Source organism: Canis aureus, chromosome 4 (assembly GCF_053574225.1).
Source record: "Canis aureus isolate CA01 chromosome 4, VMU_Caureus_v.1.0, whole genome shotgun sequence".
NCBI lineage: Eukaryota > Metazoa > Chordata > Mammalia > Carnivora > Canidae > Canis > Canis aureus.
In genome coordinates, this window is record NC_135614.1 from 77,879,045 (window position 1) to 77,904,764 (window position 25,720).

General features: G+C 39.3%; 1 protein-coding gene and 1 long non-coding RNA gene across 2 annotated transcripts in view; one reads left to right on the top strand and one right to left on the bottom strand.

Annotated features, from left to right (window-relative positions):
• LOC144313045 (uncharacterized) overlaps positions 1 to 16,131 on the top strand; it is a 29,403-nt gene extending 13,272 nt beyond the window's left edge. The window contains exons 3-5 of the long non-coding RNA XR_013378725.1: positions 11,113 to 11,234; positions 11,972 to 12,060; positions 14,200 to 16,131. This is a non-coding gene — a long non-coding RNA (uncharacterized LOC144313045). The remainder of the gene's footprint in view (positions 1 to 11,112; positions 11,235 to 11,971; positions 12,061 to 14,199) is intronic.
• Positions 1 to 25,720, bottom strand: part of CDH6 (cadherin 6) — a 123,449-nt gene that overhangs the window by 66,246 nt on the left and 31,483 nt on the right. The gene's annotated exons all lie outside the window — the stretch shown is intronic.

The following is a 25,720-nucleotide window of genomic DNA, read 5'->3' on the forward strand; positions in this document are numbered from 1 at the left end:
GCATAACCCACACTATTATCGTTTACTCCCATATTGCTGAAACGGATCACCAAATTTCTCAAATCCTGTAAGAAGCCACCTTGTGCTCACAGTGTGGGAAATGACAGAGACTTAGGATCAGGTCTCCCTTGGGTGTGTTATTTGAAGTTCCACTGATGGGCCTGGCCAGGCCAATAGAGATGGTTGAATTAAGCCTGACTGGTTTGTTATAAAAATTAAATATGATACAGTATGCAAAACGCTCAGCATGTTGCCATGTAAATGGGCATTGAATATGAGCTAGTATCCTTTTTGGTAAGCTCATTCATTGCTTACGGAAAGCCAATCTTATGCAGTGCAAGAATGGCACATGTAATAATCTGCAGTCTTTGGGCCATTTAATATTAGTAAAGAGCATGAAATCAAGATGTCGTAAAAGGCAGCCTACTTAAAAAGCAAAACAAAAAACGTTTTCTTCTATATGTTATTTTTCTTTTAAAGAAGAAAACTTTATTTCTAGGAAGAGGCGTGTTTGATACTTAAACATGCCACTGACTTGCTCTGTAATTTCAGCTGGCAGGGGAAATAGAATGTCCTAATGAATTTTTCCTAATAAAATAAGAACCTGAAGTGCCAGCATGTTTGCTCACCTACTAATTATGAAATGAGTTTCCCTGGATATTAAAACTAAGCCAAAATATAATTTAGTCCTATAAACTACTGTCAAACTCAGCTATAGTTCCATTTGAAGGATTAGAAATTATTTGATTAGCAACTGATTAACGGACTTTAATGTGACTGATTTTTTTCCAAAACACAGTAGAAATTCTTTTTGTAAAATGAATATATGCACATATACATATATGTATAGATGTATACTTAAACACTTTAAAAGCGTCTTTGAGATTTGAGAGTCAAGTGCTTCCAACATCCTGACCTTAGAAGATGTTGCAACTCTGTCACTGATGTGTAATTTATTTCAGATGACTGTAAATAAAAATCAAGTGTCCACGATTATAAATACTCTAGTTCCACATTTTCTTTTAGCAACAGCAAAAAATTTCAATTAATTGAATCTCAGCCAACTACAAATAATGCCAGAAGTGCAATACTTGGTGTACCAGGTCACGGGCAACCATTAATTAAGATGCAAAGGATCAGCATTAAAGGTCCCCCAATACAGGATTTTTGTCCCAGAATTTTTTTTGATGGGTATGGACTGAAATATCTATAAAATGCAGTTTCAGCTATATGGGAAAAGAGGGAATTGGGTACAATCTTTATTTTGCTTGCTCTGGAATTTTTGATAAAGTTCTGAAGTGTCATTCTTGAAAATGAAGATGAAAATAATCTTACTTAAGGATTTTTATTTATAGAAAAGAAAAGCCCTTAACGTTCCATGTTATCTTTATTTTAAAGGAGCACCGATTCAGTGATTTCCTTTTGGAGAGATGGAGGGGGAAGGCAAAACATCTTTTTGAAATGGTTAAAGCCACCAAATGTGAAATTTGTAAACTATGACATACCTTATTTTGAAAATTTTCCCCAAATCGTTTACCAAGAGGCCAATAGAAATTATTTATTTTCAAGAGACAATCTACAATCTGTCATGATATCTAGATTCGGGGTGGGAGGGAGGCAGTGTCAGTGTGTGTGTGTGTGTGTGTGTTGCTTTCCAGAATGTAGATATTTCTTCATGTTGCTTTATGGTGGTTGAGTTCAAACAAGAAGAATTCTCAGAAAAAGATCAGTACAACTTGTTAGCCTCCAATTTATCACCTACCTATCCAAGATTTAATGGTTGTGTTAACCCGGAGTCTCAAGAATAATTATAGTCTAAAACAAGTCCTTCAAGTAAGGAGATGAAAAGAATCGTATAAAGTGAAGGCTGTCATGAAATAGAAATTGGACAAGCAAGGGAACTTTCATCGTGTTGAGTAAGTACTTTACTATGGGATTCTTTTTTAAATTAAGGTGCCTGGTAAGTTGGGTGAAAATAAAATATGTATGATTAGCAGGGAATACCTGGGCCCAGAGAAGTTGCATAGGAGTGGAAAAAGGACAGAGAGGTGTTCCCCCCCCCCAAGTCATTACCAGCTTAGTTCACAGAAAAGTTATTTCAAATACTTTCTTTGAAAGACTGCTTTGAGGTCTGCTTTTAATTTGAACAGTTAAATATCATATTCATGCCAATGAATCTTTTTCCTCGTTTTAATATCATTAAGAAGAAAGCCTCGCAGGCCAGAGTGAATAGTGTAATTGCTTAAAAGAAGAGATATATGGCATACATATTTAATTCAGACCTTTAAAACAATTTCCTTATGGTTGGCTAGGTACCTTTGTTTATGTAAGACAGTCTTTTAGTTTTTAAAGTAACTAAACTACATCGAACCGTATGGAAAAGTCTCTAAAATAAGATTTTAGCAAAATAATTAATCTCTCACGACTCTTTCTCTGGTTGTATCTGACTTCCCTGGTTATATCTGTTTAGGCTGCAGGTCAGTTTTATAGGATCCTTAATTTTTCTAATACAATTAGAGTAAGCCACACTCTATAAATTTGAAAAACTCCTAAGAGCAAGATAGGCGGCACCACGAAACTTAGGTCATAAATTCCATAAGCAAGTGCTTTGAAATCTCCCATGTCTTGAAATGCTCCCACCAACGGAAGAATATTTGTTTTTGTGAAAACTTTCTAAAAAAATAGAATGAACCGCACTTTTCATAGCTCAACAGATTTCTGTCTGCACGCACGACATTTCCCACTGCTTATAACTAAAGAGAAATGACTTTGGCACTTTATCTGTTTGATGAAAGACTGTTATTGCAATTGCCCTGTGAGACACCAAGCCACCTGCCACAGCATCCCTGGCTATCTGAGGCAGTCCTCTCCAGTTGGTGCGGGAATAGCAAACCAATATGCCACCAGATAGAAGTAGCCAGAGCATTCCAGCTAAGAGAATGGACTTTGGAATCAGCCAGGTAGAAGCTGAAATTTTTATTTACTTACATGACTTTGGACCCGTTAGATAGCCTTTTTAAGTTTTAGCCTTTTAACTCTTAAACTGAGAATGATCATGTTCAGGTCTTAGGGTATTAATGTGGGGATGAAATGACAGGGTGTACAGAGGGAGTAGATACACGGTAGCTATTATGAGGTCATATTTTGGTAAAGACCTAAGGGACTGATAGCTTTTGAGATGCTTTGCTTTTCCATCATAACCTTTCAGAGATGGTAGCAACTTGTTCCTCAACCTCCTCTGCAGACATGTACTGAGGAAAGATCCCTCGGAGGTATACAGTCAGGACCCAATGTATTCATGTCTTCAACTTTATTTTAAATACTTAAGCATGTTTTGCATTCTGCTCAATAACAGATCTAAATTGTTTTATTACCCAAATTATTATTTGCCCCTCAAATCTTATAAATCCGAGGTTCTGGTGTTACCATCACACTGTGGCTTTGCCCAGCCTCTGGTACCTTGTGGGGTTGTGGGGTATGAGAATGGCCGGCCTGGGGCACACAGGAGAAAAATCAGACAACCTAGACTTCTATAAACTCTGCTTTCTAGTGCCCTTGTACCAATGGTAGGTGGAGCTCCCTCCTTCTGACCACTCCATCTCATTCTGAATCGAAACATAGGCAGGGTAGGTTCTCTCTTATGGGATATTCTTGCCACTTAAATGTAAAATTTTGGCTGATTTGGCTGAGAAATAGGTGCATTGGGGTGGGGAAAGGGCATGGAGAGAACAACTTTTCATTTCTTAGTGAAAAAAAATAAGACCAAGATATTAAATAGTAAAACATATGCCCACTGTACATTGGCCCCTTACCCATCCCTGTTTTGGTGTCCTTTTAGAAAATACTAAGATAGCCTTAGAGTCAGGAGTGTCGCTCTAGAAATTATGACATATGCTGAATCTCATCCTCTCGGAAAAACTAGTGGGTAGTTTTACAGATTAAGTGGGAAGGAAGATAAAAACATGCTTTGGGTGGCTGGCAATATAGATAACTGAGTCTTTGCTGAAGCTAAATAACATTTCCTGTAAGTAAAAATGGAAGATGAAAATAAATCATAGTTTCATTCATGAATAAATAAATCCTTGATATAAATTATAAAATCATTGTTTATATTAGTTCTCAACCTTCTGTCACTCTGATAGATTAAACCACTATCCAACTTTTTTTTTTCCTTTTTTAAGTTTCGATTTAAATTCCAGTTAGTTAACATATAGTGTAGTATTAGTTTCAAGTGTAGAATTTAGTGATTCATCACTTACATACAACACTCAGTGCTCATCACGAGTGCCCTCCTTAATATCCATCACCCATGTAGCCCATCACCCTGCCCACTCCCCCTCCAGTCACCCTCAGTTTGTTCTCTTTAGTTAAGAGGCAGTTTCCTGGCTTTCCTCTCTGTTTCACACACTCCCCACTCCCCCCATTTTGTTTTTTAAATTCCACATATGAGTGAATTTGTATTTATCTTTCTCTGATTGGCTGATTTTGTCTGGCATAATACTCTCTAGCTCCAACCATGTCATTGCAAATGACAAGATTTCATTCTTTTTTAATGGCTGAGTAATATTCCATTGTGTGTGTGTGTGTGTGTGTGTGTGTGTGTGTGTGTACCACATTTGCTTTATCCATTCATCAGTTGATGGACATTTGGACTCTTGCCATAAATTGGCTGTTTGTCAACAAAACTAAAAAGCAACCTATGGAGTAATAGTGGATATTTGCAAGTGATATACCTGATAAAGGATTAGTACCCAAAATATATAAAGAATTTATAAAACCGAATACCCACAAAACCAAATAATCCAGTTAAAAAATGTGCAGAAGACATGAACAGACATTTCTCCAAAGAAGACATACAGGTGGTCAACAGACACATGAAGTGATGCTCAGCATCACTCATCATCAAGGAAATACAAATCAAAAGTACAATGAGATATCACCTCACAGCAGTCAGGATGGCTAAAATAAACAACAGAAGAAACAACAGATGTTGGCGAGGATGAAGAGAAAGGGGACCCCTCTTGCGCTGTTGGTGGGAATACAAAGTGGTGCAGCCACTGGAGAAGACAGTATGGAGGTTCCTCAAAAAGGTAAAAATAGAACTTCCCTATTATCCAGCAATTGCACTACTGGGTATTTACCCACAGGATGCAAGAACACAGATTTGAAGGGGCATAGGTACCCTGATGTTTAAAACAACTATCCACCTTAAAAATAAAACCCCATAGTGTCCTCTGTGCTCCATCAGCCTTTTTAACCGTGTGTTGCTGGGGCACATAGGTTGAAGAAATTATGGAGGTAACAATGGTACTTGTTAACATTGCATCCTGGATAAAGGCCCATAAGGTAGAGAGAAGAAGAGAGAGGGAGAGAAAGACAGGAAGAATAAGGGCAAATTTTGTGATGGCTCAACTCACCTCCCGCTGTTTGTTTACATTTTATGCAGTGAAAGTAACATTGACTTGTTGTTGGGGCTTATGACGTATTTGGCCGTTCTTACTTCATAGATGGGCTGTTGTCTCAATTCAGTCTTAGTGTAAATCTTCCTTTCTCAGCGCAGGCTTGCTTCCTGCTGGAAGTGTGTGGTGGAGATAGGGACATGGCTCTTCTGCTCCCGGTCTCCCAGCCCCGAGCCCCCAATTCATTAGCTTCACTGTCTGCCTCCTGTCAGTGTCAAAGTTGTTAGTAGGGAGGAAGGGTAAGGTAATGGGATGGTACTTTATGCTTTCTCGGCCTGTCAAATTGTTCAAGCTGATGTTTCTGGTGGCTCAGGTATAGGATTATAGTGGACTTTCCTCTTTTGGGGGACTTTGTTGGGCTCCTCAGAGGTCCCTTGCTCCAGGCATATGTGATCTATTCAGGATGGCCTAAAAGGACCATTCACAGCCCTGAACACTTTTACACTCTTCTTGCTGAGGTCACCTTGATCCTCCAGGTGGCTCTATTGTATGGAGCCCAATGACTGTCACCTCACCAGTTCTTTCCCCTTAGGCTCACATGTATCCCCAGGAAGCACTCACATCCATACCTTGATAAACTCCTTGGAATGCCCCAGCTCTGTTGCCTAAAGCGTGAGGCAGCCCCTTCTGAGACCTCAGTTGACAGCCTGCTTTCCCTCCCACAGCATGAGTCAGGAACTAGCCTTAGCCTTCCTTATGTTTCGCAGCTTCAGGGGCACCTCTCACAACAATCTGGGGGCCTGGTGGATGTTTCTTTTAATGCCAAAGTCTCTCTTGATTAGGTTTAGGATTGGAAGATGGCAGCCTGTCTTACAAAGGAGGGTGGGGACTCAGGCAACCACAGAATCTGCCAGTAATATCCTGCCAGGCCCTCACTCTGATCCCCTTTTATCTTCTCTCCCTGGAGAGGCTGGCCTTTGAGCCATTTACGAGTTTAGCACCTGATGGGAGTTGAATCCACATCCTTGATGGGAGTTGAATCCACATCCTTATTGCCCATATTATCTTGGTAGCTGAGTTTTTACTGGGTCAGGAAGAGTCCTCTTCCTTCCTAGACACAAATCTGGCTTAATTCAGTTAGGAAAAATAAGCAGGCTCTCCGTGATAACTACAATTAAAAAATGTATAAATACGTCATTAAAATTAAGTCACTGCAACACGTTTAACTTCTCTGGCAGGTAACCCAGTACTTAAGAGTTTGATTTGACCATAAAACAAGTCTGCACAAAATCAGTCTGAAACTGTCATAAAAAGAAATGAACTTTAAAACTGTATCAAATTCACATCGTGAACTTTTCCTTTAAAAGTGGTATTTATAGGCTTGGTGCCAGCCCTGTAAGTGCCATCTGAGCAAACATTTCCTTTGCACATTTTCGTGAGGTGCCTTTGATTATGTTGAACAGAGGATGGGTAAGATGCTGGTTTGTTTTAAAGTCATGCAGCAGAGCCCCAGGTTTGAGCGTGAGCCGTGGTTACCTCTGGGATTCTAACTGGTCTACGTGTGCCTGGCAGGCCCTTGGGGTCAGCCTGCCCAGAGTCTGTGGGCATGAGACACCGTGATGCCTCCCAGGAGGGAGAGTGTCTTCAGGGAGGCAAGTGTCAAGCAGACAAGCTGAAACCTGTAATGAAGCCTCAGCCATCACACGAGAAGAACGATCCTGAGCACGGCATGATGCTGCCATTTGGATTTGTCCCCTAAGGGACTCAGGTCTGAGTCCTAGGAAGGAGGGAGCTATGAAGAAACTGAAAGAGCTATTTTCACTAAAATCTTCTGAGACACTGAGGATTTGGATGACCTGAATATCCCCAAACCTCATTTGCCCCCTGTGCCTCCCTGGCTGGAAGAAGCAGCACCTCCTCTGTCTGGTTGAGACTGAAACACTCTTGCCTGAAGACAGCCTAGTAACCCCAAATTGGGATAGTTAGCCTGCAAGGGGATGACAATTCTCCTCATGTCCCACCTTACCAAGCGTCATTGCCTCTAGACCTGTATCCAGTGGTAGACCCCAGTGTTAACTTCAGCGTAGAGCCAGTGTCCACATGCCCACCACAATTCAGTTACTGAGTATATAGTTGGAAGAGAGAAACTCAAGAACTGAACCTCTACATTAGCTCCCTGATTCCTGGAAGGGGAGCATTGTAAGAGAAGGAGTCAAGTGGAAGTCAGTGTAGACCCCTCTCTCTAACAAAGTAAACCAAAAGAAATACTGTGGCCAGAGGGATTTCAGAGATAGGCCACCACTAAAAGTGTAAAGAATTTGGGATCTCTCTCTTTCTTTGTACAAAGTAACTCTGGTAAATGGCTACAAGAACCCTCGGGGAATGCTGGGGTCAATAGAAGGCCTGATCTCAAAGATTTCAAACCTCTTCTTTCACAGTTACTAGGTTTAGGAATTGCCTTAAGTCTTAGAATTTTGTTCGTGGCTTGGTCGCTATATGGAGTGACTCTTGCTTGCTAAATCTGGAGTTTTTCAGCTCTACAGATCAAGGAAGATCTTAGTAAACTATTTCAGTCCTAAGATCTCTATGATCCTTTAGCCACCACCAAAGATTTCTGCAGGTCACCCCTCTTTGATCATCACTCCCGTCCAAGTGTCTGTTATGATGCCATTCCCACCTTGTCTCCTGAAGTCATATATTGTGCATTGCCTCTGCCATCCTGGCAGCATATAATCACTATGGAAAGATTAGCATCACCATATGCATCACCAGCCTACAGAGAACAACTCCTTGGCGCTCTGCAACAATGCTGGTATAATATTTTCTCAATATATTAAGGAAAGGAATATTTTTCTGGGATACCTGGAGGTATATATTGTCAACAAAATCCAAAAAACCCTCTTTCCATTCCGTAAGGAGGACCAGGAAGCATCTTGGTTGCAGTTCAATTCTATCAGCTGTCTTCCCTCCAGTCACTTATCCTGGCTGTGGCTCTGCTTTCCCTGCATGCCATGATTCCGCCGCTACCACCATCACCATCCGTGGACTTACATTGCATTATTTGCTGTCATCATAGTAATCCACCCAATACTGCTCTGAGTAAGAAACTTCTACAGCAACAACAACAACAACAACAAAAAGCCAAGTGCTGGGTGAATGCCCATGGGATTCTCTGATGGTACCATGTACCTCATTATCCTGAAGCAGCTGGCCTTAAAGAAGGGCGGATTGGCCAATTGAAAACTCCATTACAGACGCAATTGGGAGACATCATTGTGAGACTGGGTTACGTCCTACAGGATGCTCTGATCTAGTGAATAATATATGGTGGTTTCTCCATAAACAGAATTCCTGGAGTAGGATGATAGCTCTCATTGTTATGTCTAAATCTCACATATCATTTTATAGTATTTATAATATTTTACAGCCTCACAGATTTGAACTTTGCTGGTTCAAAGATCTCAGGATGCAAAAACAAGTTGCCTCTACTAAGGGACATAATGATAGGTCCATTTAACTGAATGTTGAGACTGCCACCTGGTTATTGGGCTCTATATACCACCGGGCCAACAGGGGAAAAAGATGTCACTGTGTTGTGGGATAATGCCTAATATTCTAGGGGGAAATAGGTTGGTGCTCTTTAAGAGAGGCTTAGAGTGTTCCAGGGATTCTCTTAAATGATCCCCAGTACTGCCATGGAAGGTGGTAAAAGAAGTAAAGGAAGAGTGGAACAACCCTATAGCAGAGACTGTGGTATCACGAGAACACTTTTCCTTTTTCCTCCTAGGCCCTTGGCTAGATTATACTTTCCAGCCTGCTTTGAAGCTAGATGTGAACATGTGACTGGGATCTTTCAGTGGGTTGTGAGCAAAGCATTATATGCTACTTGCAGGCCTAGCCTATAAAAGCCTCCCGTGCGATCTTCTGTGCCCTTTCTCCTCCCAAGCTGAATGCTGAGAACGGAAGGGCTGTAGAGGAGGGCAGAGCTCTAAGATAGAAGGAGCTAAGATATCAGTAGACATCATCATCAGTCCAAGGGCAGTCTCTTCGGACTTTATTTTAAAAAGGAATAAACGTCTTCGGGGTTAAACCAATGAAAATTTCAGATGTATCTGTTATAGCAGCTGGCATTACCCCAACTAAGTACGCATGATTGTCCCACGAGTTAATGGCACACTTCAGAAGAAAGCCTGACCACAGGCCTTTATGCCTGTATTCGACCCAAGGGGAATGCTTTCTGGATGAGGGGATCCAAACAGCAAGAACCACAAGGAGATCTAAACACACTTGGAAGAGGTTGAGCTGGAGTAGATCTCTCACCTGAGGAAACTGCAATTGAAGAACCCTTGTTGGACACTTGAAGCACCCCCACTTGGTTCTTATGGGAGAGCTTTATTTGAATGTCTGCCCTACAGACAGTATTGATGGTCAAGGGGCACCATGGCCAGTAAGACAAGAGATGCATGCTTCATCCATCTCTCTCTTCTCTTGGTGAAGAGGATTGAGAGCCAGAAGATTGGTGAGAATGAGGAGAAAGGAAATAGCTTGGGTCCAACCCATGTTCAGCCTGACTGAGGGCAAAGCAGTAGGAGAGGGGTTGAGGTCGGATCTGACATTGGAGCTTCCGATTGGACAGGACTAGCCTGGACCGTAAAATAGCAAGGCGACCAGAAAGTTATGGAAGGTGCCCAAGATAAATAGGGTGAGGGAGAAAGATTCAAGAAAGCATGAAAGAATGTAGAAATTGAAGAAAAAGAAAATAATTTCCTACTGTTCGACTTTACTAAACACGAGTTAGAGTGACGTGATCATTCCACACTCTCTACTTTGCACTGTGTGTTGCCAGATGAGCGTGGAGAATAATCAGAACGAATCATACCATTATGCTTTCTAATTGTGGGAGAAACTAGTTCATATTAGTAAACAAACATTGGTGTATTTTTTATCTGGCAGTTAGTGGGCTGAGAAGATTGAGGTTTTCATCAGGGAAAGAGGGAGGGAGGAGTTCTTGATGGAGCATCATGGGATATAAGGTGAAGGTGTCTTCCATTCAGCATCATATTTTCTATTCTCAGAAAGACCTACATGATCTGGTTGTGTCCTTCCACACTTTATCTCTAAGTGAAGGTCAAGATGACTCAGGCGCTGATGTTGGCGAATATATTCCCTCACTGCCCTCCATGAACCATTGTTTCTGGTCTGGCCCACCGCGTTTGCTTCTCCCCCTTTCCTCAGGTTGAAGAAAGAATACACAAAGCTGGCATTTCCTAAAAGAGCATTCCATAGGGCTCTAGTTCCATGGGATGTTTAGAGATGCTGCAGAGGAAAACAGTTCTCTATGATCAGTTCACTTGGGTAAATCTGAATTAAACAAAGGGGAAGAGTGTTTTTCTTTCTTTTTAACCACAGAACTTCTCTCTTAGCCTTTATGAGGCTACCGTGTGTGGTGGAGCCTAGGACAGAGATCCCAAGAGCACCATTTCACAGACTTCTACATCTGGGGACCCTTTTTTTTTACCCCAGAGGACTGAATGTTCATCAGCCCATACTTTGAGATCCGCTGCTCCAATTCATTTCCCTTTTTGCAGAAAAATTCACAAGTAATGAATTGATGTGAATAAAAAGAGAAAGGGTAAAATTCTATTCATTTATCTAAGAGACCATTTGAAGAACTGTCTGTGTTAAAAATCATGTGCTTTTTTTCCTGAACTAGAGAGAGGGCAGACTGTCCCTTGATAAAGTGAATTTCCAGTGAAACAGGAATGCATGTTTCATCCCAACGCCAAAGAGCTATGGATTCCTCTGTGACTCTTCTAATATATATCTTTTGTGCAGGTGAGTTTTAAAATGAATACTATGCATTTCCCTTGTCAGATTTTTCACTTTTCATCACATGCACCGCCTTTAAACTGCCCATGTGGACAAGAGAAGCAGCACCTGCAAGTCACACATTTTGTTATAATCAGAGCAGACCCTAAATTCACCTTGTTTTAATTTTTAAAAAGAGATTTACTGAGCACGGGGTCTGACGTAGGGCTCGATCTCAAGACCCTGAGATTAGGACCTCAGACAAAACCAAGAGTTGGATGCTTAATCGACTGTGCCACCCAGGTGCCCCACACCTTGCTTTTAAAGCTGGGTTTATTAACCATTCATTTATAAATATTTATTTCCATATACTTCAGGGGATGCTCTTCTTTACAATTTCACATCTTTATATCAATGATTTCTGATGAGCTAAATTTTATTTAAAAATTCTGAATATAAGTGGAGTGATCATCTTCTTCTGAAGTAGTATGGGGATTAGAAATATGGATTTGGTAATTACTTAAAATACGGGAGCAATAACTAAGTCAATTCTCATTATTCAAAAAATAAAATAACTCTGAACTTGGGAGTCAGGAAATCTAGTTCCATTTCTTCTGTGTTTCTAATAAGTTCTGTGGCCGTTGGTGTGTTTCTTTAGTTTTCTAGGCCTCAGTTTCTTCGACTGTAAAATACTGGAGATGATATCCTCTAAAGATCTTTCAAGCTACAACATTCTATGATTCTGATACTATTTTTTCCTCCAGATTTCCACATTTAGCAGATTTCAATATGTATCTGTCATTGTGATGCCCTGCAGAGGAACAGTTATGATTTCTAGAACCACAGATCCATGGTATGTTGAAATAGATGACCTAAGCGGAAACATCCTACCCCATTATTTTATAAAGGATGGAGCCAGCATGGTTCTTTTAACCATCGGTCAAAAGTGTGTTTGAATGTTTGGCTACTGAAGTTATGTCCATTTTTTTCCCCCTATATGTAGATGGAGAAATAAATTGGTGGCTCAAAAATCAGACTAACTTTTAACTTTTGAATATGCTACAATGCAATTAAGAACAAAATTAGGCACAAACTGATATATTCATAGCACAGGGAAGGGGCAAAAATTTCTAGAGCTGTGCTGTCCAATACAGGAGCCATTAGCTACATGTGTCCACTGAGCACTTGAGATGTCACTACTTTGAATTGAGATGTGACTAAAATACATACCAGATTTTGAAGACTTTGGTTAAAAAAAAGAGAATAAAATACATCACAATTAATTTTAAAAATATTGATTGCATGTTGAAATGATAGTACTTTGGATTAAATAAGTAATCTGATTAAATAAAAGATATTATTAAAATTAATCTTATTTGTTTCCTTTTATTTTTTTAAAATATGGCTGTTAGAAAACATAAAATTATACATGTGGCTCTTATTATATTTCAGGTGGACAGCACTGTTCTAAGGGATTCTGTTATGCTAATGAAGGGAAAGGTGCTTTAGATACCAACAACGAATTCTACTTTATCCCCATAGAAACATGAATCAATATAAGTAGCTCCACACTTTTAAGTAGGCTCTGTTTCAAATTTTTATGTCACTCTTCTCTCAATTAGAATGATTAAAAAAAATCAAAACATTATTATGAAAGACTGGTTAGTTTCCCAGCTTAATTCTAAAATTTATTTTACCTTTAATGCAACTAAAATATTACATATAAGTAATGAAAATATTAGGATAGTAAATAAATAAATAAATAAATAAATAAATAAATAAATCTTTGTTGGTTATTTTTTTTAGCTTTTTTTAGAATAAGATTTTATTTATTTATTCATGGCGACACAGAGAGAAAGGCAAAGACACAGGCAGAGGGAGAAGCAGGCTCCCTGTGGGAAGCCTGATGTGGGACTTGATCCCAGGACCCCAGGGTCATGACCTGAACCAAAGGGAGACACGCAACCACTGAGCCACCCAGTTGCTTGGTTATTTAGGCTGAAATTAATTCTGTTCAGCTGAGAGAGAATACAAGGAGATGGAAAATTTCATCGTGGTCCTTCAGAGGACTATTGGGCATTTTCAGAGATTTAAATCTTTTATGTCTCTCGTTACTTCAACAGTTGCCATTTTTTCTCTTTAAGACATATGTAATTCTTTCACTTCTTTTTTACTTCTTGCCAATAAACAAGTACTGATTGTTTTGATATGCAACATTAAAACAAAAGGGAAATAGAGACAGAATTTGGAGAGACTCCTTTCCACTTTCGAAAGGACCAAGGGAGCTTGCTCTGAGGTTGGATGTAAGTAGAACAACTTTGGGGTGTTAAGGTGTGGGGACAGACAGGGGTTGAAAGCCACTCCTCTAGATGGCCTTTCTTTCTTTTTTTTCTTCCCTTTCTCAAGTTTTTATTAAATTCCAGTTAGTTAACACAGTATAATACTGGTTTCAGAATAGAATTTAGTGATTCATCACTTACATAGAATACCCGGTGCTCATCACAGCTGTGTATGTCTTTTCTTTAAAATGGTACTTTGCAATGAGTTCATTTCAGTTCTTAATCAATTATGCCTATGTAATGAAGCCTCCATTAAAAAAATCAATTGGTTACTTATTTAAAAAATCAAATACAGGAATATTTGAATAAAGATTTAGGTGGCCCTAAGTTCAGAGTGTATCTTTCTCTCTGCCTTCAAGTTTTTAGGGAGGGGAAGAGCCTGAGAAAAGGAAAGAATTAGCACCTATTGAGCACCTTCTCTGTACCAGGCATTGTGCAAGGAGACTGAGAATCTTCGGAATTTTTAACTATTTCAGCAATCCTGCAGGGCAGACATTCTCATCTCCCTTGACTCATGAGGAAACTAAGACTTGGGGGTTTTCTAGAAGTTGCATAAGCTGCTCATGTTTGCACAGTGAGCAAACTGAGAGTCAGAAATGGATTTGGTATCTTGTGCCTTAAGAGCCCATTTAACTTTGTTGCTTCTTCTGCAGAAGAGAAAATGTGAGAGGAAGAACACTGCATGGAAGAGAAGAATTGCAGGTGCGGAACATATTTCACATGCAAAGAAATATCGGGAAAAAAAGGTCGAATCCATTCTTTTACCTCTGTCTCAGGAATGAAAAGTCAATTTTTAATTATATGGGTAAGGTTGACCAGGGGCCAACTTATCAAAAATGCTGAGTTTAGGGTTGGAGATTAAATGTAAAAAGAGGTTCAATTTATTACTGTTTGGAAGAAATAAACATCCGTTTGTAAGAAAGGCTGGAATCTGTCTGCCTCCAGCCTGCCTTCGGCCCTGAGGTAAACAGCATGATCTCTGGGGACAATAAATGAATAGTAGGTGGAGAGCATGATCCAAACTTTCTGCCATATATTCTGAGGTTGATATCAAGTGTGGGAAATCATGTGGCTATCACCATCTGCTGACACCATCCTTTTTGGGGGCATAGATGTGCTCGGGTCATATAACATCCTTGGGAGCCTACTGATGGGTCCGTTTTGCCTTGTGATAACAGAGACCCCAAACCCTGTGCTTGATTCATGCCTTTCCAACATGTTTCTGATTGCTAACCATTTATTAAACGTTATTCAATATGTTCACCTACCTTGTTCAGCTGCCTTAAATCCTCTCCAGAACAAGACGAGATTTACACAAACAAACTGGGTTCATTTATACTTAAACATGCTACCTTGCCAAACAGGTATTTTTCTGTGTCTTGAAATATGTAAGATGGCTAAATGGCAATGTATTCTTAAACAATACAAATCTAAGTGGATTTCCTTCAAAAATGAGATAAATTTTGTTCTTTATCATCTTATCAGCATGATTCCACAGTACTCCCCATGCATCTGAAATCACATTGAATAAGGTACTAACTATGATGAAAGACAGTTAGGGGAGAGAACAGTGCACTGGGACCCTCACTCTATTCAGATGTTGGGCACAAATATTGACGTGAAGTCGCAGCCCAGAGAGGCCAGATTTGCAAATCCTGCTTATCAAAACAGGTTTATTGCCAGCACATTCAAGTGTAGATAGAGGACAAAATGACACTAGGAGGCAGGGGGAGAGGGGAGGGGATTCCTTCCAAGCAGAGCCTTTCTCTTTATCCACAAAGTGTCCCAGTAGATGAAAAGCAGCAAGGCTGGCCGAAGAAGCTGGGAGGGGATATAATGGTGTTTGCGGTTGGACAGAGCATGTGGCCATGAGTTCACCACATGGCTGAGCCTGGGAAGGGTTGTGTGCCCCTGAATACTAAGTAGATCAGATGGAAATTTGCCTCTTTCCCCCCTGCTTCACATCAGCCTCATTCACACCGTGTTCACATCATTTCTTAATTAGGGGAGTATATTATACTTCAACGGGTCATTACAAACTATATAACTGAAATAAAGTTGAGTGATTTGTTTCAGTGAAAGACACCTTGATTGAGGTGGTTATTAGTAAACTATAAAGTACAGTGAGGATAATTGGTGTGAGCGCTATCATTATTTAGCAGTGTCTCAAATTTTCCCATTAATTTTCCGACGATTAAAGAAACTACACTTAGCCAATTAAATATAGAAAAGGAAAATCATTTGCCAAAATATAAACTTGCTATTTATACTTAAACCATTAATAAAATCTATACTTCATAATAAATTGTTACATATTTTAAGACGTGCTTCTTATGCAAAAGCCTGGCAACTGTTTTCTATTGTTCAAAACATGAATGGCAAAAAAAAAAAATGCTTAGCAATTAAAAGCAAATAAACTGAAAATATCAATTCTGTTAGTATAGACAGTAGGCATAAATTAATACAAATAAGGTAGACTAATGTCGCAAAATGTCCACAGATTCCCTTTTTCTGATCAAAGAAATACAAAACCTGTAAAGCAGGTATTTATAACAAATCTAACATGTAATTTTCTTAATTTTTAAAAATGTCACTAACGTGTAACTTCTTGCATGTGTTACAGTATCTTCTTGGCCTTTCATTTGGGATTAAAAAAAGAAAATATGTTTGGAAATGAGATTTTCTTTCATTTGTTCCTTGAAAACAAGTATTATTTATTTGGTTTTCATTTCTATAAATAAATTACTCATTTGAGGCTTGTTTCTCTAAAATGAAGGGTTTATGCAATCAGTCATGCATAAAATGTGTTATTTCCCCCACTCAGTCCAGTAGCTGCTTGAGAGAAATTGTATGAGTAGTTAGTTCTCACTGTCATTACAGCAAACCAGAGACAGAGGAAGGGTGGGGGAGAAGAGTAGAAATCAGATACAGGAAAACTCTAAATGTACCATGATGGCAGATAGCAATAAAACTGTCGACTTTGAAATGAAATCACAGGACAATATTTCCTTATAAATATATGAGCACAGAGAAAAGCCACTCAATCACAAAATTATTCTTTAGTTGTTGTTGTCTTTGATACAATGTATTGGCTAAAAAAGTGGAATTTTTCTAACTTTTCAGTAGAGCCAGAATATACTTGTTATGTAACTTCAAAACTATAAAGAGTACATATAACTATAACTATATATGTAGTTATAAATATACATAAAGACAATATATGTGTGTATGTAGGTCTATATACATATGTGGGTATCTCTATGCACACATATATATGTGTATGTATATATGCATGTGTTACAGATCTGTGTGTGTGTGTGTGTGTGTGTGTATATAAAATGTGGGTTAGTCATGGTGATACTGGAGGCCTAAGAAAGAAGGCCTGGGGCCTAGAAGAGAAGACAGGTTTATATGTATGAACTCTGACTGAACACATGGGGGGTGTTGAAGAGAGGGTTGCCACAGAAGAAGTGAAACAAAGAAGCAGAAATGAAGGAATGCCAATGTTCAGTGATTTATGGTGAGATCCCCAAGCTGACAGGGAACACAAGTGCTGGATGGGAATGTGATTCCCCATCCACTTTCCCTTTGCTTCCAGATAAGATTCTTAATGGCAGACATTAGGAAAATAGCGTCTCAGCTCCTATTATTTGGTGTCATTACTCTGTGGATACTTTCCCATTCTCAACCTGTAATAGTTTTACTAAGTTTAAAGACGTAATTAGCAGACACATATACAATCAATATATGTGATAAGACTCTGAAGTCATTACACAATCCATTAAAAAATATAGACACAGCCCTCGAGTTTTCTCCCAGTGTATAGAAACATAAAATTAAAGCATTTCCTTTTCTGGTATTATTTTAGTATAATCTTTGTGTGTATTTAGAAACCTAACGTATCATAAGTTTTTGTTACAACATCAGACAAGGTAACATTAACAAAGAACAAAAATATACTCTTAAATATAATTATTATTAGATTGGAGGCTTATACTTTTCTAGACTCTATTTATTTTATTTTATTTTTTTAAAGATTTTATTTATTTATTCATGAGAGACACAGAGAGAGAGAGGCAAAGACACAGAGGGAGAAGCAGGCTCCCCGCAGGGAGCCCCCTGCAGGACTCAATCCCAGGACCCTGGAATCATGACCTGAGCCAAGGGAGACACTCAGCCACTGAGCCACCCAGGTGCCCCTCCCCTACATCTAGACTTTAAAATATAATATTCTCTCAAAATATTTATTAAGCACACACATAAAAAGAATAGCATTACAAAAAGGAGGTTTTGAGATATTGACTATCACCATAATTTCCCATTTACCTAAAAGCCATCAAAATTGAATTTTATAATCCAATCATTTATTGAGAATTATTTTTGAGTTCTATTATGCCTGTGTAGACACAAAGTCCAACCTTGTGGGGTTTACATTCTGGTGTAGGAGACAGACTATGAACAAGTGGATGGAGGTAAATAACACATTTTGAACCATTGATAAGACCCATAGAGATAAAACGGACAGAATAAAAGAGATACTGAGTTATAGACAGTGAAGGGTGACTATTTCACAAGAGCAAGGAGGGCCTCTTTGTGAAGAAACTGGAATCATGATGAGCCACTCATGGGAAAAACTGGTGGAAGTTTCTTGTAGAGCAAACAGCAACTGCCATGGCCAGAGGAGGAAACAAACTTCCAAAATCTTAATAAAACAAGGTCACTAGAAGGTGAGATAACCAGAAACTATAATGAGTAACAATAAGTAATAATAAGGAAACAGGATAAGCAGAGTTTGATAATTTTACAACACATTTCTCCTCTCTTAGCTTTTATACTTTAAAAGATTACATTTTTTTCATATAAAATATACTCCTTAAAATATACAGTCTCTTGAGGTGCCTGGGTGGCTCAGTCAGTTAAGCATCCGCCTTCAGCTCAGGTCACGATCCTGGGGTCCTGGGATCGAGTCACACATTGGGCGCCTTGCTCAGTGGGGCGCCTACTTCTCCCTCTCCCTCTGACCTTCCCCGCCCCACCCTGCTCATGCTCTCACTCTCTCTCTCTCAAATGAATAAATTAAAAAATATTCGATAAAATATAGTCTCTGTATGTTTGTGTATATGTATTTAAATGTGTGTGCAGCATGTGCATATATGTGTGTGCACGTGTATACATAAATATATCTACGTATGCATGTATGTGTATTTTCATCTGTTCGTTTCATGTTAGGAGGATGGCATAGTGGACTTTGGGTTGCCTGGATTTGCGTCCTGTCTCTTCTGTGTTCTGGCTCTGTGATCTTTGATTTAACTTCTTTGTGCCTTTGTTTGCACATCTGTACCATAGAGATTATTAAAGGACCTGCTTCAGAGGGATGTGGTGAGAATTAAATGAACTAATATATGTAAAGCTCTTAAAACAGTGCCTGGCACATAGTGTATGTAGCAATCGCATGACTGCAATATTCAGGATTACTCTGATAATTTCCTCAACAGCTGACATTTTATCCAAATAAGTAGAATATATTGTAACTATTAATTCCAATTTACACTCCCACAGGCAAAATCAAGAGTGAAAGAGCTTGATTTGATATTTCCTCATTGGCCACTCGTGTTCATATAGTTGGCAAACTAGTTCAAACTTTATTTGTAGAATATTTCAAGCTTAAAGTGGAAACTTCTTCTGCTTCTAAACTGGGGCAGTTCCATGTTTCTGGCTTGACCAGAAGGTGCAGCCAAACAGGTTTTCTAGAGGGTAAGGGTGCATTAAACATGTGCCCACCTGAGGGAGCTCCAAGATCTCTGCAAAGCCGGCGTCTTAGTTTCTTCAGGCCTGCAACCTGGTGCCCATGACGCTGGGCTTGGGTGACATTCATGGTGGAAGGAAAAATGTGTGCGTCCAGAGTTGAAGTTTGGGGGGAAAAAGGGCCAGGTAATAAAACTGATAATTATTTTTACTGTTTTCCAGTTATGTATTTAATTGAGGGGAACAGAAACACTTTTTTGAGAACTTCAAACAGCTCAGCTAGAAGCACAGGAATTAGCATAAAGTGAAATATTTATGGGAGCTTAATACTGTTTAAGACTCATTTTCTCCTTGCCTTAAGACACGGAGTCAAATTAACCATTTCTAATTAAAGAGTTGGAAACAAAGTAGTGGGAGACCAGAAGTAGAAGCTAAATGGTAATGTCTAAGCTGTGGAAAAGTCATTTGACATAGAGGTCAAGAATAGGAAGATACAAAAGAATTCCTGTAGAACGAGAGAAACAAATCAGGGTGATTAAAAAATATATATAATTATGGCAGGCTTGGGATGCCTGGGTGACTCAGCGGATGAGCATCTGCCTTCAGCTCAGGCCATGATCCTGGGGCCTTGGGATCGAGTCCCGCATGGGGCTCCCAACAGGGAGCCTGCTTCTCCCTCTGCCTGTGTCTCTGCCTCTCTCTCTCTGCGTCTCTCATGATAAATAAATGAAATCTTAAAAAAATATATATATAATTATGGTAGGCCTACTGCCACTCCTTTCTGCACAAATGTTCTTCCCTTGAGGGCAGAGTTCTAAAACCGGACATGATAATGCCCCTTTGTCTCTCTTTGTTAGTAGTTCAGCTACAAAGGAAGCACACACGCAATATTCAAAACAAAGTGGGGATTGCTTTGAATATGATTTATGGGAATTCTGGACCAAAGGAGCAGCCAATTATTAAGGATACTGAAAAGATAAGAAATTCTCCAAATCCAATGACGCAGTCTGGCAGGCTCCAGGCCTCTCTTTCTCTCTCTCTCCTTATTTCTAAACCACTGTATAGATACACAATGATTTACCTAAAATATCAATTTTATGCATGGATTTTAATTTTTATTGCATCACGAGTAAACTACTAAAAATTTTTGAACATTTGGCCCTTAAATCACCATAGGCTATCATCGAAAGATGAAAATAAGGCAATAGAGACTATTACCCAGAAGAAAAGGAAAATATTCATTAGAATATACTTTCAACAAATGAAAACTATAATTAAAATATAATCATGTGATTAGAAATAAATTACAAAGAACATATCATGCTTCTAGCATATTCTCTATATGCTTAGATCTTAAATTTTGAAGTTTGTCTTAATGTGGCTTTAAGCATTTCATACAGAGATTCATATCAATCTTTTCATTCATAGTTCCTGAAATTTCCTACAGTTGTTTCTCCATTAATTAATGTATAACATTTTTACCTGAATGGTATGCTAACTATATTGTTAAGCTACTTTTGTATACATCTCAAACATCCTGATTTTGACTAAACTGAAAGGATCTGTTGTGCTACTTGGGAACAGAATCAGGATTATCCTGCAGATGGTTTCTTAAATCTTTTTTTTTTTTTTAAATAATTTCAATTTCTCATGGAGCATTTGTTTCTTTTTGCTTTGCCTATAAGTTTCTCCTCTTGTTTCCATAAGTACATTACCTCATGTCTTAACCACCTTGTGTTGCCTGCTTGAAAATGAAACAAGACAGCATGCCTGTCGAGCAAGCCTAATGCTTCTGTAGTCTTTCTTAAAAAATAAATTGGAAGTGTATTTTAACGGTATTTAACGCAAAGAGTTTAATACATACGCACAGAGAATGTTTCTCTGGCAAGTGAGTGGAAATGAGCCAGGCTTTTTGGAGATTTTCTCTGTCTGTGATGGCTACACAGACAAGCCTGTGCACAATCTGTTTACACAATATCCGACATCCCACAGGCACATTCCCTACGTCTTCTTGGAGACATTATCAAATGGTCAGACAGGACTTTCTCTCTACATATGTTGAGTTGATCTTTTAATTTGCAATGGAGAATCTAAATGTTACCCTGAATGAGGACTTGGAGGACTACAGAGGCCCTAGGCTTCGTAACCACTGCTTCTACATTGGGACTTTAGTGCTTTCTGTGTGAGAGAAAAAGCAAATTCTTTTCAACTGGGCTATTCTGCAATGAGTGAGATGACTGTTATCTTGACTTTGTTGTGGAGACAAGCCACAGTGGCATCAGAGATATAGCATCAGTCAATTAAACTCCAATACAGTATTCAAAGGATATGGAAGATAGATTTTAATTATGAAACAGATGACACCACTCAATCCTAATTGTCATACCAGGATCTAAGTCAAGGGCCTGTTAATCACCAGCCAGGAGAATGGATAGCAAAACATCTTACGTCACCGAGGGCAAAAAGCATCAGGCCATAGTTACACTGTGCCTTAAAATATCTACTAGGAACAAAACGACAAAAACAAATAAAAACTTCTCTTTATTTTCTGTAACATTAAGTACTGGGAAATAATTATGCCATTACTAAGATGGTGGTAGGCAATTAAGTTTCTTTCTCATAGTTAATTCTTTCACTAAGAAATCCTTAGGTGAAACTCTGGAGTTTCTTTAATTCTCACAAGTATTTTGAGAGTTATGATTCTTTTTACATCAAAAATTAACCACACTTATTGGTTTAGCCAATAATATCAGGGGAACTAGAGACCTATAAAAGCTTCCAAATTGGCACCAGCCATACACTCATAAGAGCCAAGCTGCCTTAACAACTTGTTACAAATGCCTAACAGCTCCAGAGAGAAAATATTTTCCTGAGCCCACAGTTTCTCATCTGTTTTGCTTTTCCACAAACTTCCCAAAGATACTGGGCAATATGCCCCACTTGCCATACACCAATCTATTTTGGCCAAATATCTAATCTCTAACCAGATGACCAGAAGTAGAGAACAAGAAGTATGCTATATAGAATAGAAAAACACAGGACTTGGGAGTGAAAATGGTTGGTTTTCAGTTCCTGCCTTGACACTTCTTCCTTTTTCACTGAGTAAGACCCTGAACCTTCCTTAGATTCCAGTTTTGGAGATGGAGTAGCGTTCATGGATTGTTGTGTGGGTTAAGAAAGATGATTTGGAAATGCCATACAATTGCTAGTTAGCATTACGTGAGACTGGAGCTATAACATCAGAATGCACAGAACACCTAAAGGTCTATCATTAGGTCCTTCTGCATTTTAATGCCCTAGTCGAGGTCTGGTTTTCTCCATGATACAGGCAAAGAAACAATTACAAAGAGATTAAATAACATGCTTAAGATCATACAGCTTTGTTATTAGCAAAACTGGGGTGGGAATCGAGGTTTCTCTAACTCTGGGATTATACTTTTTTCCATTCCTCCCAGTTTGGGATCAAGGTGAATGGTGCTTCCTTCTTTAGCTGATTCAACTCATGAGTCCTGGCAGAGAGAGAATCTATGTTGGCAGAATCATGGCCCCCAACGGTTTCACTTTCCAATCCTCAGAACCTGTGAATATGTTGCTTATGTGGCAAAGAGACTTTGCAGATGTGGTTAAGTTAAGGATCCCGAGATAGGGAGATTATCTGGATGGGTCCAATGTAATCACAAGGGTCCTTATAAGGGGGAGACAGGAGGGCAGGGGGGACGTGACAGAGAGTCAAAAGTTAGAGAATTTTGAAGGTGCTACACTGAAGGCTTTTAAGTTAGAGGAAGGAGCTCTGAGCCAAGGAATGCTGGTGACCTCTAGAAGTTGAAGAGTTGAGGAAGCGAATTGTCTCCTAGTCTCCAAAAGAAACCCAGCCTTACTGACTTGACTTCAGTCCAGGGAAATTTCTGATCTTCGAAATTGTAATATAATAAGCTCGTATTGTTTTAAGCCACTGAGTTGTGATAATATTTGTCACAGCAGCAATAGGCAACGAATGCAGGATTCCTATCTTTTCTGGGGCTGTCAAGCTTTGCTTATCTAGATGGAGGGTGGCTTAGCTTGAGTCCCTTACCTCGGGAGGTGGATGGGTCATGGAGGCAGAGCAGTTGATAGGTAAGGAGTGTCTGAGAAGTATAACCACATCTTGTGGCTGGGATGGGACCTATACTTGCCTTTAAAAAAAATAAAGTTGGGGTCGGAAGCCACAGAGATGTAAATTCTGGAGGAAGCCTCAGCCTTTGAGGTTTAGCAAGAGGTGAAGGAACTAAGGTGTTGACTTCTGATGTTCTGTTGGGGCAGGGAGGGGGTCTGGTCTGCATTCTAGAACCTTGGGAAAGAGAAAATGCTCCTGTTCCTTAACACATAGAATGGCAACTTCCAAAAATTGTAAAGCACATAGCCTCCAAACACACACACACACACACACACACACACACACACACAATCTATGTTCTTCTGTATTAGCATACAGTATATGGTATTGAGCAAACAAAAAATATAAATTGAAAGTATATGTGACAAAAATAATTAATACAGAAGTTCAAATATCTTCTTCCCAAACTCCAATAGATTATCTTCCTTGGTCACCATGAAGTGATGTAAAGCATGAGGGAGGTTTCGAAATGTGATCTGATGGGTGGTGGGTGCCCCCTTCATATTTCTCTTTCCTCATCTCTTGCTCGATTTAGTTTAAGAAAGGAGATGAAGATGGAAAGGACTAGAAGAAACCTCCACTATTTTCTGAGTTAGCAGACCCCCTACATAGACAGATTGTGAACTTTGAAGACTGGGGAGTCTTGCTTTAAGGGAAACGTGTCTGCAGGTAATATGCTCTGTTGGGAGAACAGGCACAGTTTCCCAGGAGGAGGACTTTTTAGGCTTTGAAATTATGTAGTTTGAACAGACTTACAATTTTCTTATGAAAGTCATGAGATCATATTTCTTCACATTTGATTCTGAGGAGCATACAATACTGCAAAATCCTTAATTAGTTTTATGGAGTGATTTGACTGCATAATAATTAGGATTGTGGGAATTTACCGTTGTCATCTTTCTTCTTCAAAGGACTAATTTTCTGCAACATGTTTGTGGTCCTACACAATTTATGAAAATAATGAAGATAATGAGTTTGTGTCCCTAGTTTGTAAAAGCATTTTACCAGTTCAAGAGGAGGACAAACCAACAGGTCTCCTACCATCAGCCCCACTGCAGGGGGAGCAAGTCAAGGAGGTGGGCATATGCAGGAAAAAGCAAAAAGAGACTGGAGGTAGGTGAGCTGGGCTCGGGCACACACTTCCCCTAACTTGCTGTGTGAGCAGAATCAAGTTGCACAACCTCTCTGTTGCCTTGGTTTCTTTTCCCAGGAAGGGAAGCATCTGATGAGAAGAGATGATCATTCATACGCCATTCTAAACACTCTATCTTTATATGCTGTTTTTGAGATAGCAGAGTGTATTTTTTTGGTGAAACGAGAAGATTTCTTCTCAAATTCTTATGTCCAGTGGGCTACTCAAGTATCTCTAAACTGAAAAGTGTTAGTGTTTATTTGAGAAAAAAAAAATCCCACCTTAGTATAGTAAAGAATTAGGGCAGAACTCAAGAGCTCGGCATTTCTCTTGCTAACATATCTGGAATATAGTGAACAGAGTTGGTATCTGAGATGTGAATCCTGGTCCATCTACTTACGAGCTTATACGACTTTAGCAGAGTAACTTAACCCCTGTACAGGTTCCTTATATCCAACATGGGGAAAATCATACCTGCCATGCAATGCCGCCATGAGCACCTGAATATATAACATAGTCGGACAGTGTATGTCTAGAATGGGCTCTCATGTTGTGTCTATAGCAACAGTAGTATCAAGCCCGAAGGCTACATTACTTCAACTCTCCATGATTCTAAGGGATGATGTAAGCCTTCTACATTTGTGTTATCAGTCTCTCCTACAAATACAAGATCCAGAGTCATTTATGGATTAAAACAGAACAGTTAGAACAGAAATAAAGCCATATAAAGACATGATTACCAGAAAACCCTTCACTGGGCAGCTCCTTAAAACAGGATTTTACAACCTCAGCACTGCTAACTTTTGGGGCAGGCAATTCTTTGTTGTGGGGGCTGTCCTGTGAAAGGCAGGCTGTTTAACTGTATCCCTGGCTTCTACTCACTAGGTGCCAGCTGGACCTTCTAGTTGCGTAGTCCAAATGCCTCCAGACATTGCCAAACGTCACCTGGAGGGCAAAGCCCACTCTCCTCCCCCTTGAGAACCACTGCCTTAAAATTATGAGCTAAACAATACAGAGAACTACAATGCAATATAAATGTCATGAGATAACTTCTTATATTCATGAAGACTGAAAATACTAGCAAAATTGGTTGAAAGTTTGTCTCTGGCAACTTTCACTCTGCCACTAGCTATCTATGTGACTT